Below are 11,030 nucleotides of genomic sequence, written 5' to 3'. Positions count from 1 at the left end.
GATGCCACGCCTGTATTGACGCTGGGGGACACCATTCTGAACAAACGTAGTAAATGGCACTCCGTCATCAGGCCACAAGTGGCCCATCGGGACCATCCGACCGCCATGTCATCCTCAGTTGAGGACGTGGATAGGAGGGGCGTGTGGTCAGCACACCTCTCTCCCGGTCGTTACGATGGTTTTCTTTGACCGGAGCCGCTACTATTCGGTCGAATAGCTCCTCGATTGGCATCACGAGGCTGAGTGCACCCCAAAAAATGGCAACAGCACATGGCAGCCCGGATGGTCACCCATCCATGTGCCGGCCACGCCCGACAGCGCTTAACTTCGGCGATCTGACAGGAACCGGTGCATCCGCTGCGGCAAGGCTGCTGCCCTGTAGTAAATGGAGCAGCTAGTAAAATTTATGCAGGTCAGTGGAATTCATAATTACTGTACCTTAGGACTTTTGTTCTCTTTGACACTAAGATACGTGCACCGTTACTAATCCATCAACAGGGGGAATTATCTGAGGATTCTAGGGAACATTCAACGGGAAGTCTGTGTATCATGATGAGGGTTCGGAAGTTCAGACTCTTAGTTTGAGCGCTCAGTCTGGATAGCGGTAACAATGTTTTGGCTCATCAGCGTATCTTGTCTAGTAGCTCGCGAAATGCCCAGTGAGTGCCATTTTTAAATGAGCCTCCAACTCGAAGGAAAACAGACTGTGTCTTAGATTGTGTTTTCCTAGAAGTGAGTTCCTCACAAGGTGAATTCAGAGAAAAAACGCAGACGGCACAAGGTAGTTGCTTCTGCTTACTGTAAAAAGTCCAGGGATGATGGAAGCCTTCACGGACCCCCTATATCACTCAAGATGAAAATCCAGTGCAGCAACACGCGAGCCTGTTGGTGAGTCCAGAGGCCGCCTGGCAATGAGAGAGCAGCCGGTGACCCAAATTCCTGGGTATGAACCACCGCCGTAAATCCTTCTTCACCGCCCTCTGTAGATTTCGTAGCGTGGCTCCATCTTGTTTAGACAGGCGCCGGTATTCTCCGTGGCTCCCGTAAGAAGTTCTCTGCATGACCCAGGCTGGAAATAAGCTAAGGGCTATTAATGCAACAGATATGGCTGTTGCCAATGGTTGCTTAAATGTGATGGCACTGAAGTTATCACTCACTATTGACCCGACCCTCTTTTCCCGGGTAGCATTAAATATGTACATCCGGACGACTTGACTGTCGTAGCGCATTTTGTTTGCGGGCCACCGCGTAGAGCTACGAATAAAATTCAGAGAGCAATGTTAAGGAACTGCATATCATCAGTGTCTTATAACTTATCCGATGCAAGCACCGCACGTCAGGAAAGTTATCTGAAAGCATGAACTTTATGTGTACCATATTGCGATATTCCATGCATGAATACATGTCCAAAGGAACATTGCGTAGTTCAAAATAGGCACTGAAATACCGTACTTATCCGGCGACACCAGGCAGCGACTTTAAGTTAAAATGTTCTCATCTGTAGCGGAATTACATAATGTGCGCACAAGTACAGGTTGTGACGTAGGAACAACGACATGTGGAAGTCTGGCTCTAGCTGTAGCTCGTGCACGGATAACCAAAGCTGTTAAGCCGACCGCTCGTCTGCATCGAAAACTTCGGGTTCGTGTCCCGGTCCGGCACAAATTTTCATTGTCACCATCTCATCATACAGCTGATGCTTTTTCGTATTCCCAACTGCGACTACATTTCATGTGTTCCATACTGAACTGCCGTTTGGAGTGACATCTCATGGCAATGTTGGCAGCACATGTGATGTAAGTGATATGTTTACAACCAATGTAAATACTGTAAGCGAATCGTGGCTGTAAGTGCATGTTTCTGTCTGTGTGTGAGAAAGAGAGTGAGTGATTTAATACGAATCGAAGGCTGGCTGAAATGGCACGAGTAAAAGAGAAAATAAGGAAAACCAGGCATGATTTAATGTTTAGTACATGGGCGAGACACCTGTTGTGAAGCTTAGTATTCATTACGACTAGTTCTACATCTACATCTACATTTATACTCCGCAAGCCACCCAAAGGTGTGTGGCGGAGGGCACTTTAAGTGCCACTGTCGTTACCCCACTTTCCTGTTCCAGTCCCTTGTGGTTCGCGGGAAGAACGACTGCCGGAAAGCCTCCGTGCACCCTAGAATCTCACTTATTTTACATTCGTGATCTCCTGGGGAGGTATAAGTAGGGGGAAGCAATATATTCGATACCTCATCCAGAAACGCACCCTTTCGAAACCTGTCCCAATTTTTTGTAGTGGACGCTTTTATCGCAAAGAATGGTGCCCACAGTTAGGTTTCATTCAGGCAAGGCATAAAGCTGAAACCTGAGTTACCCGTTGCGCTACTGAAAGAGCAAATAAAGAACCACATATTTTGCATACGCGTGTTTTTTCGCTATGCAATTATTCTCAAATGACTGCAGGGAAACCATTGATTAAAAATATTTTATTATTTCATATTGTAAATCTCATATCATATATATTTATTAGAATATTTCAAAGTTGAGTAACTCACTGCCCGTTGCTAGAAAAATTTGCAGTGTGTTAAGAGAACGAATTACGATTGCTAATGCGAAGGAAGCAGAAATTGGCAATCTGAGATGGTCGTCGCCACGTTTCTAAATACGTCTCTCAAACATGTATAAAAGTATTTCTAAATCTTGTGTATTCATCCGAAAGCAATTTCCAAATCCCATTCAATAAGATCGCGCCCATGACATTATGATCTTTAAAAGGCCTATATCTCTTTCTCGCTAGTGGAAATTCGTTTTCCAGTCTTCTGCATAATTTGTATGGTTATAAACAGGTAATGTCTTTTTCCCTACGATACAGAGAATCGTCTTTGTGTCTGTTTGATTCAAGGATAACAGATAGCTGAAAGTTCAATCTTACGCTGGGCTGCTGTAAAATTTTCTTCACATAAATGATGTGTTTTACTTTATGCATAGAGGATGTAGGACCACATATTTTCGGGTCGCTTTTGATTCAAATGGCTCTGAGCACTATGCGACTTAACTTCTGAGGTCATCAGTCGCCTAGAACTTAGAACTAATTAAACCTCACCAACCTAAGGACATCACACACATCCATGCCCGAGGCAGGATTCGAACCTGCGACCGTAGCGGTCGCTCGGTTCCAGACTGTAGCGCCTAGAACCGCACGGCCACTCCGGCCGGCGGGGTCGCTTTTCTTTCTCTGTGAAGTTTGTCTGAAACGACTGCAATAAACTGGATAGAACTCAGGCTACTTGCGTGCTCGTAACAAGTTATCCAGCCGGGAAAAGGGAAGCTACAGTTTAACGTGGACTCCGAGTCACGTTTCGTTTCTGGCAAACTTCCATATCATTGAGACGTGAATGCTACCTTGAAGAGAGTGTGAAAAAACAGTGACCCCCACCGGGAATCGTTCTTTCAAGCTTTCGGTTTTAATGAAATGCTTTACCGTTAGAGCCCCACAAAAACCGCGAGGCAGAATATGCTTCCGGCACTCTCAAGCATCTGCTGCTCTCTAGACTAATGGCGGCTGTTCACTAGGTGACATTGGTGTCGTTTTCACAACTTGAGTTTAGTTCATGTTAACTGAGAAAATTTGTAAGAAATATTTCTAAATTACATGGATGGATAAGCCTACATACGAATATTTCGTTTACCGAATTGTTTCTCTTCCATGTGAGACACGTTCGTTTTAAACGTATGCAGCTGCAGTCTGTCTACCTAGTTCATCCCACATTCATTATCTCCCTCATCGTCACTATTTTCTAATTTTTGTTCTAGTCCGACTGCATCCCAACAACAATTTCTTCTTCCTAATGCCACACCTTTTCACCTCGAGCATTCGTCTCTGTTACGAGAAGTGTCTTTAAAGTAAGAGCTGTTTTTAAATATGACCACTGCAGGGCTGCAGTTGACAGTCTGCTCTTGCACATTGAGAACCTAGCTGTAAGCTACCCACACCAGCCATAATGAAAATATTTGTCCCTGGTTAAGTTTTTTGGCGCTTGTTTAAAGTGTCGCCATTGAAGTTTATTTCGATGTTGAAGTACAACAGAGATTGTTTTTCTGCTTGCAAAACACACTAAAACGGTCTAAATTCATTAAAGGAAAACGTTCAAATGTGTGTGAATTAATAAGAAAATGGCCCTTAATTACAAGAAACCTAACAATAATCCGTACTTTTTCATAAGTCACTTACCTCGCAGAAAGTCTTCATAACACGAGCTACAGCAATTACAGCAAGCAGCAACGACAGCCAACTAAATAATAAGATTCTAACTACTGTAGACTCTAACTCGTAGGAGGCATATGGTTAGCAAAAGACAGATTTTGTTGAAGAGCAAACAATGTATTTAGAAGATTTTAGCTTATTCATGTGACATCCAGTTCCAAAAATTATATAGTTTTCAATAATTGCCCTACCCAAACATTACCAGCTACATCCATCCTCATTTTGCAATGCATGTCCTACCAACACCGAGCCTCCAATAAGAAAATCATGTCAAAATACTTTTCAATCCACTCGCTAACTGCTAGTCTGGTCAACCAAAGAATCTCTTTCCGAGGGTGCAGAGCGCTGTCAGCGGTATTAATACTGCCAACATCCAAACATACAAACAGGCTACTTACATACTACCCTGCTCCCCTCAAAATTTTTACAAAGTGTTTTGGGCATTGGCCAAGACTAAGTTGTTAAAATTTTTTATATTCACAATATCAGATAGATCAGATGCACACAAAGGTTAAGTAATATGCGGCCGGCCGATGTTGCCGAGCGGTTCTAGGCGCTTCAGCCCGAAACCGCGTGACAGCTACGGTCGCAGTTTCGAATCCTGCCTCGAGCCTGGATGTGTGTGATGTCCTTTGTCTAGTTAGTTTTAAGTAGTTCTAAGTCTAGGGGACTGATGACCTCAGATTTTAAGTCCCATAGTGCTCAGAGCCATCTGAACCATTTAAGTAATATGTTGTTGGTCAATAAAGTAAAACTTCTCCTCACAGACCCTAAAGACAGTCTTAATAATTCATCAGAAGAGAAGTCTACGCCAGTTTTGCACATTTAAGTAGTGGACAGCCATGCAGACTTGAGGACTAGTGTTGTCCTCCCCACAGAAACACAGTGCTGACTCATGACATGAAGATTTCAGTTGATATCGTGATTGGTAATGGACCACAAAAGAGCAGGCCCACAGCAGTATCAGTCCAAGTCTTGAAAAATATTCATAGAATTGATGGGTCACCACAGAGCAGACCCACTGTAGTTCTTGTAGAGATTATGAGGGTGCAGACCCGCTGTAGTCCTTGTAGAGATGGCTAGCAGCCATTTGTTGCGACTGTGTGGGTGCCCAATCACAATCGTAGATTCTTGAGGATAATATAGCAAGTCCAAGAGCCACTACTGTGTAGTCAGTATAGGTGCATATAACAAGTCCCTGAGCCACCAATTGTGCACTCACTAATAATTTTTTTTCCCATGTCCTTACAATCATCAATGCTTTTAAACAGTCTTTTGCTGAATTATCAACACATGTGCAAGCACTAACACAGTCATATTATCTCTGAGACTTTGTACGTATAGAATAACCAACAGAAAAATGTGCACATTAAAATTAATCCCTACTATTTACCTAACTCGAAGAACTGGTGAATATACAATTAGAATTTGACAGCATACAAATACAATTACAAATTTAAAGAAAAATCATCATGGTGAAGAACATGATAATACAAATAACATTTATAGTAGTACAGGCTTTACAAAAAGAATAAAAATAAACTTATATATGAGTATTACTCAAGTAAATAAATGAAAAATGAGAGTATCAGTAGAAGCATAACAGAATAAATAATGTCTGCACATCTTCCTGATGTGAAGAACATGGTACAAAAGCAGAGATTAGATTTGAGGGTAACAATAGCCCTAATCGTGATGAATGCAGTCTTGTATTAGAAGGAAAAGAAACTCTACCAAATTTATTTTGTCAGGTAAACACAAAGAGATAGGAAGAACACAGAGGTACAAGGGTACAAATAAACATAGCGGAATAACACAAAGGAAAGGACAGGATCTGTTTTCAAGTGAAAATGTGTCAGGTTGTAAGTGTAACATTTGATACTGCGGTACCTGTGGTGAGCATTTTATACCTCTGTTTCATTTTTCTCTCTCTTTTTTTAATAACATACTTCATGCTCATACCTGCTTTACTTTCAACCAAAACTACTTCATTCCCAACTAATACTTTATTAATTCTTGCTGACCTCCCTTACTTAAACATTTGTTTCCACAAAGAATCCTGTCTGTATTTGTACTTGAAACTAGTGCTTATACTTCCATATTTATCTTACCTCATAATTCGCTTCCAAGAAAATCCTACCTAAACCTGTTGTCATAATACCCTACATATATCTGTTCATTACCTCTTTCAAAATAATGCTTCCTCGTTATACAATACATTTTTGGCCAGACCTTTTCCTTATAGTTTCTCAATGCATTTCTTCCCAACTCATCCTAACGCATTTTTTTGTATAGCATACCCCTCTTAAGCTTACTTAAATTTACTGAGCTCAGTTACATAAACCAGAGAACGAGGCAATGCAGCAGAACAAAAAATTAACACAAACAATGAAAAAAGCGCACATTGGCAAAGCAAGCAGCAGCACATCTAAATTAGCAAAGCAAATGCAACATTACGACTGATATAAGGCAATATGCAGCAAATAAAAAAAATGTCAGTGGTAAAACTGGCTTAGCACAGTAATACAAAGTAAAATTCAGTAGAACATCGCCTGGCAAATAGCAGCAGCAATTGCAATAACTTATACCTAAACATGACAAAGTACAAGCAGAAAAAATATTACATTAAAGACAGAATGGAGATAAGGGAAATATACTCGTATGTGTAAGATTGTGCGCATCTGTGATCATCAAAACTATGCAAAGTGCCAGCACAATATCTATTATACCTCCCATCTGAAATGCAATGATTCTATTCACGTCTTAACACTGACGTGGTGCATCACAACAACTTATTCTTAAAAAAAAATTAGCAGTTCCTTGAAAATAAAATTATGCATGCAGTTCCTGTTATTAGTCCCTTCTCCTTCTTATTGTTCTTTCCTTTCCAACTGCTCTTGTTTAAGTGTGTGGATCATAAAATTATTATTTAATGGCTCTGTTGACAGAAAGTGTTCATATTTGCACATGTATTGAACTTTATTTTATAACACCAATGCTGCAGCGCATCTAGAAACCACATATCAAATAAAATAAGTAAATATGTACAAAGTCAAAAATACAATCATCATTAAACAGCCATGTGGTATTTCATAAGTCAATAGAAATTCTCTCAACTCTTGTAGAGAGACATTTGTCATAATCAGGTGTGTAAACATAAGAATATTCCTCATCAATTCATAATCATTTCAGTACGTAGCACAAAGTACAAACCCCAAAGTGTAATCATATGTTAACAAGTAATAGTGTATTTTGTGTTGTTGGTGTGTTCTGCAAAGAAATGTCAATAACAACGTCAACGGTCTCTCTTTTCTACAGCGATGCGAGCGCTTGCTGGAGTGTGGAGAGTTTAAAAGTGACAGATGTGGCACCAGTAAAGTTGACAGGTAACACAACAATTGGTATATGCCAAAGAGGCTAGCGCACAGCCCAGCACAGGAGAGCATTATGTCATGGACACATACAAGCTCTCACAGTATCACAATGGTTCCTAAAGTATATGTGAACAGTTCACAAAATAAAAACAAAGTACAATTCTTCTGTTAATTATCTGAAGCCATGTTGTCACTGTATAGCAGTCAGATTGCGTTGGGCATGTATATTGTGGGTAATAAATGAATAGGTTAAGTTTGAGATGTCTTTGTCGGGGAAAATTCCGTAGGTCAGTGTTTTAAATGATAAAAATGAATAAAGACTCATTAGTTTCACCCAAGGCCAACGCCCTAAAATGCAAGAAATCCTAATAAAACCCAAGTCACTTACCTTGCAGAAAATCTTCATAATATGAACTACAGCAATTTCATAAAGCAGCAACTACAGCCAGCTAAATAAAAAGATTCTATCTATTATAGACTCTAACTAATAGGGGGCATATGGTTAGCAAAAGAAAGATATTGTTCGAGAGTGAAGATGTATTTAGAAGATTTTATATTATTCATGTGACATACAGTTCCAAAAATTAGTTGTCAATAATTCCACTACCTAAACATTACCAACTACATCCATCCTCAGTTTACAGCGCATGTACTACCAACACTGAGTCTCCACTAAGAAAATCATGTCCAAATATTTCTCTATTGGCATGCTAACTGCTAGTCCGCCCAACCACAGAATTTCTTGCCAAGGCCACAGAATCCTGTCAGTGATATTAATACAGTCTAAAGCACTGCCAACATAGTAACATACAAACAGACTACTTACAAAGTCACCAAAGTGGCTTCCAAATACAAGAGTTACAGCTAGCAATTGAGCCCCATTTAGTTATTATCTGCTTTTCCTACTAATTCTGATGATATAATTTGGCTTAAGGTCGCCTGGCGAGGTTACTTCTAGGTTTTTATGATTGTCACTGTCATTTGTGATTTATCACCGCTGGTGTAATTTAACAGTAATGGGTGTCTTTGCCTGTTTGTGCAATTTATTTACACTGGTGTGCAAAACTTAGGGATGAAAGAAGCTGTTACATGATGTGCCGCTGATAAGTAACATAGCTTAACAATACGCCGAAATGACCGCTAGAGTATGGTATGGAAAGTGACTGAAAGAAATACATAATGAGATGAACAGACATGGCTTACTCAAAGACAATAACTATATGGAAGTCACCATGACGCATCATGGTCCACTGTGCATAACAAAAGGCAGGAACCAATCTTGATATGTGATGACCATGGACAGGAGTGCATACTCTGCAACATGCTCACATGGTGCCCACAGCTGGCCGGTGTGGCCGAGCGGTTCTAAGCGCTTCTGTGTGGAACCGCGCGACCGCTACGGTCGCAGGTTCGAATCCTGCCTCGTGCATGGATGTGTGTGATGTCCTTAGTGTGGATAGGTTTAAGTAGTCCTACGTTCTAGGGGCCTGATGACCTGAGATGTTAAGTCCCATAGTTCTCAGAGCCCTTTGAACCACTTTTTGCTGCCCACAAGCTTGGTAAGGAGTTCTTCTGGTTGGACATTCCATTCCACCACCCATGTGGCTTACAGCTGCTAGATGGTCGTTGGTGCATGTGGATGAGGACCAATACGTCTCCCCAACACGTCCTATACGTTCCCAGTGGGATGTAAGTAGAGGGAACGGGGAGGCAGTCAATTTGCTAAATATCCTCCACTTCCTAGCGCTCCTCCAACTGAGCAGTTCCACAAGGTAGCTCATTGTTATTCATTAAAATGAAGTAAGGTGGAAGGCAGTGTCACAATAACAAATAGCAGTGAGAGTAGCGAGTTCAAAGATTCAGATGTCAGTACGCCCATACAACATTAAGTCTTCACACTCCATAACACCTGTACCACCGAGATGATTACGTTTGACAATGTTGGATGTACCCTCGTATGCAACTTGGAATATAGTCGAAGTTGATCGTTTTAGAAGTCCAGGCATTATGGAGTGGGAACGCATGTGCCTATTAACGTGCAAATATTTGGTCTGCCCTGATAGCTGAGATGTCAGCGCAACGAACCGTCATGCCAAGGGGCCCAGGTTTGATTTCCAGCCAGGTCGAAGATTTTTCTCCACTCACGAGCTGGATGTTGTGTTTTCATACTCATTATAATTTCATCCCCATCAACAGGCAAGTCGCCGAAGTGGCGTAAACTCAAAAGACTTGCACCAGGCGACTGGCCTACCCACTTTCACAATCCATAACACCTGTACCGCCGAGGTGATGGTGTTAGACAATGTTGGATGCACCCACATATGGAACTTGGGATATCGTCGATGGTTTTGGACGTCCAGGCATTATGGGGCGGGAAGGCATGGGCCTAGTAACATCCAAATGTTTGATCCACCCCAACAGCTGAGTGGTCAGCGCGACGGACTGTTGTGCCAAGGGCCCGGGTTCAATTCTCGGCTGGCTCGGAGATTTTCTCCGCGCAGGACTGGGTGTTGTTTTGTCCTAATCATCATCATTTCATCCCCATCGATGCGCAAGTCGCCGAAGTGGCGTCAAATCGAAAGACTTCCACCAGGCGACTGGCCTACCCTATGGGATGCCCCAGCCACAAGACATTCCATTTCATTTCCAAATGTCTCAACATGGTACATTCACCGTTCAACGTTATTATGATATTGTGCTCCCTACCACTTGCGTCTGGGATGCGTTCGGCCCTGACTTCATTTTCATTGATGCCAGTGGCGACCGCATCGAAGTCCGCAGGTGGGATGCGTTGGGGAGAGCACATCATTGATACCAGTATTTTGTGCACACTAGATTAGTTGATAACGCGTCAACTGAGGTGACAAAATTCTTTGGATAGCGATATGCATGTGTACAGGTGGCGGTAGTATCCGCACACAAGGCATACAAGGGCAGTGCATTGGCGGATCTGTCATCTGTACTCAGGTGATTCATGTGAAAAGATTTCCGACGTGATTACGGCCGCACGACAGGAATTAATAGACTTTGACTGCGGAATGATAGTTGGAGTAAAACGCATGGGACATTTCATTTCGGAAATCGTTAAGGAATTCAATAGTCCACGATCTGCAGTGTTAAGGTGTGCCGAGAATACCAAATTTCAGACATTACCTCTCACCACGGAAAACTCAGTGCCCGGCGTTCTTCACTTAATGACTGCGAGCAGCGGAGTTTGCGTAGAGTTGTCAGTGCTAACACAAAAGCAACACTGCGTGAAATTACCGCAGAAATTAATGTGGGACGTGTGATGGACGTATTCGTTAGGACAGTGCGGTGAAATTTGGCCTTAAAGGGCTATGGCATCAGACGACCGACGCGAGGTCATTTGCTAACAGAACGTCATCGCTTGCAGCGCCTC

The 11,030-nt window shown here is 42.0% G+C and overlaps 1 pseudogene; it reads right to left on the bottom strand.

Annotated features, from left to right (window-relative positions):
• Window positions 1–258: 258 nt before the first annotated feature.
• Window positions 259–376, bottom strand: LOC124712675 (annotated as a pseudogene).
• Window positions 377–11,030: the final 10,654 nt, after the last annotated feature.

This window comes from Schistocerca piceifrons, chromosome 8, assembly GCF_021461385.2.
Source record: "Schistocerca piceifrons isolate TAMUIC-IGC-003096 chromosome 8, iqSchPice1.1, whole genome shotgun sequence".
Lineage (NCBI taxonomy): Eukaryota > Metazoa > Arthropoda > Insecta > Orthoptera > Acrididae > Schistocerca > Schistocerca piceifrons.
Note: the sequence above shows the minus strand (reverse complement) of the source record. Positions and strands in the feature narration are given on the sequence as shown.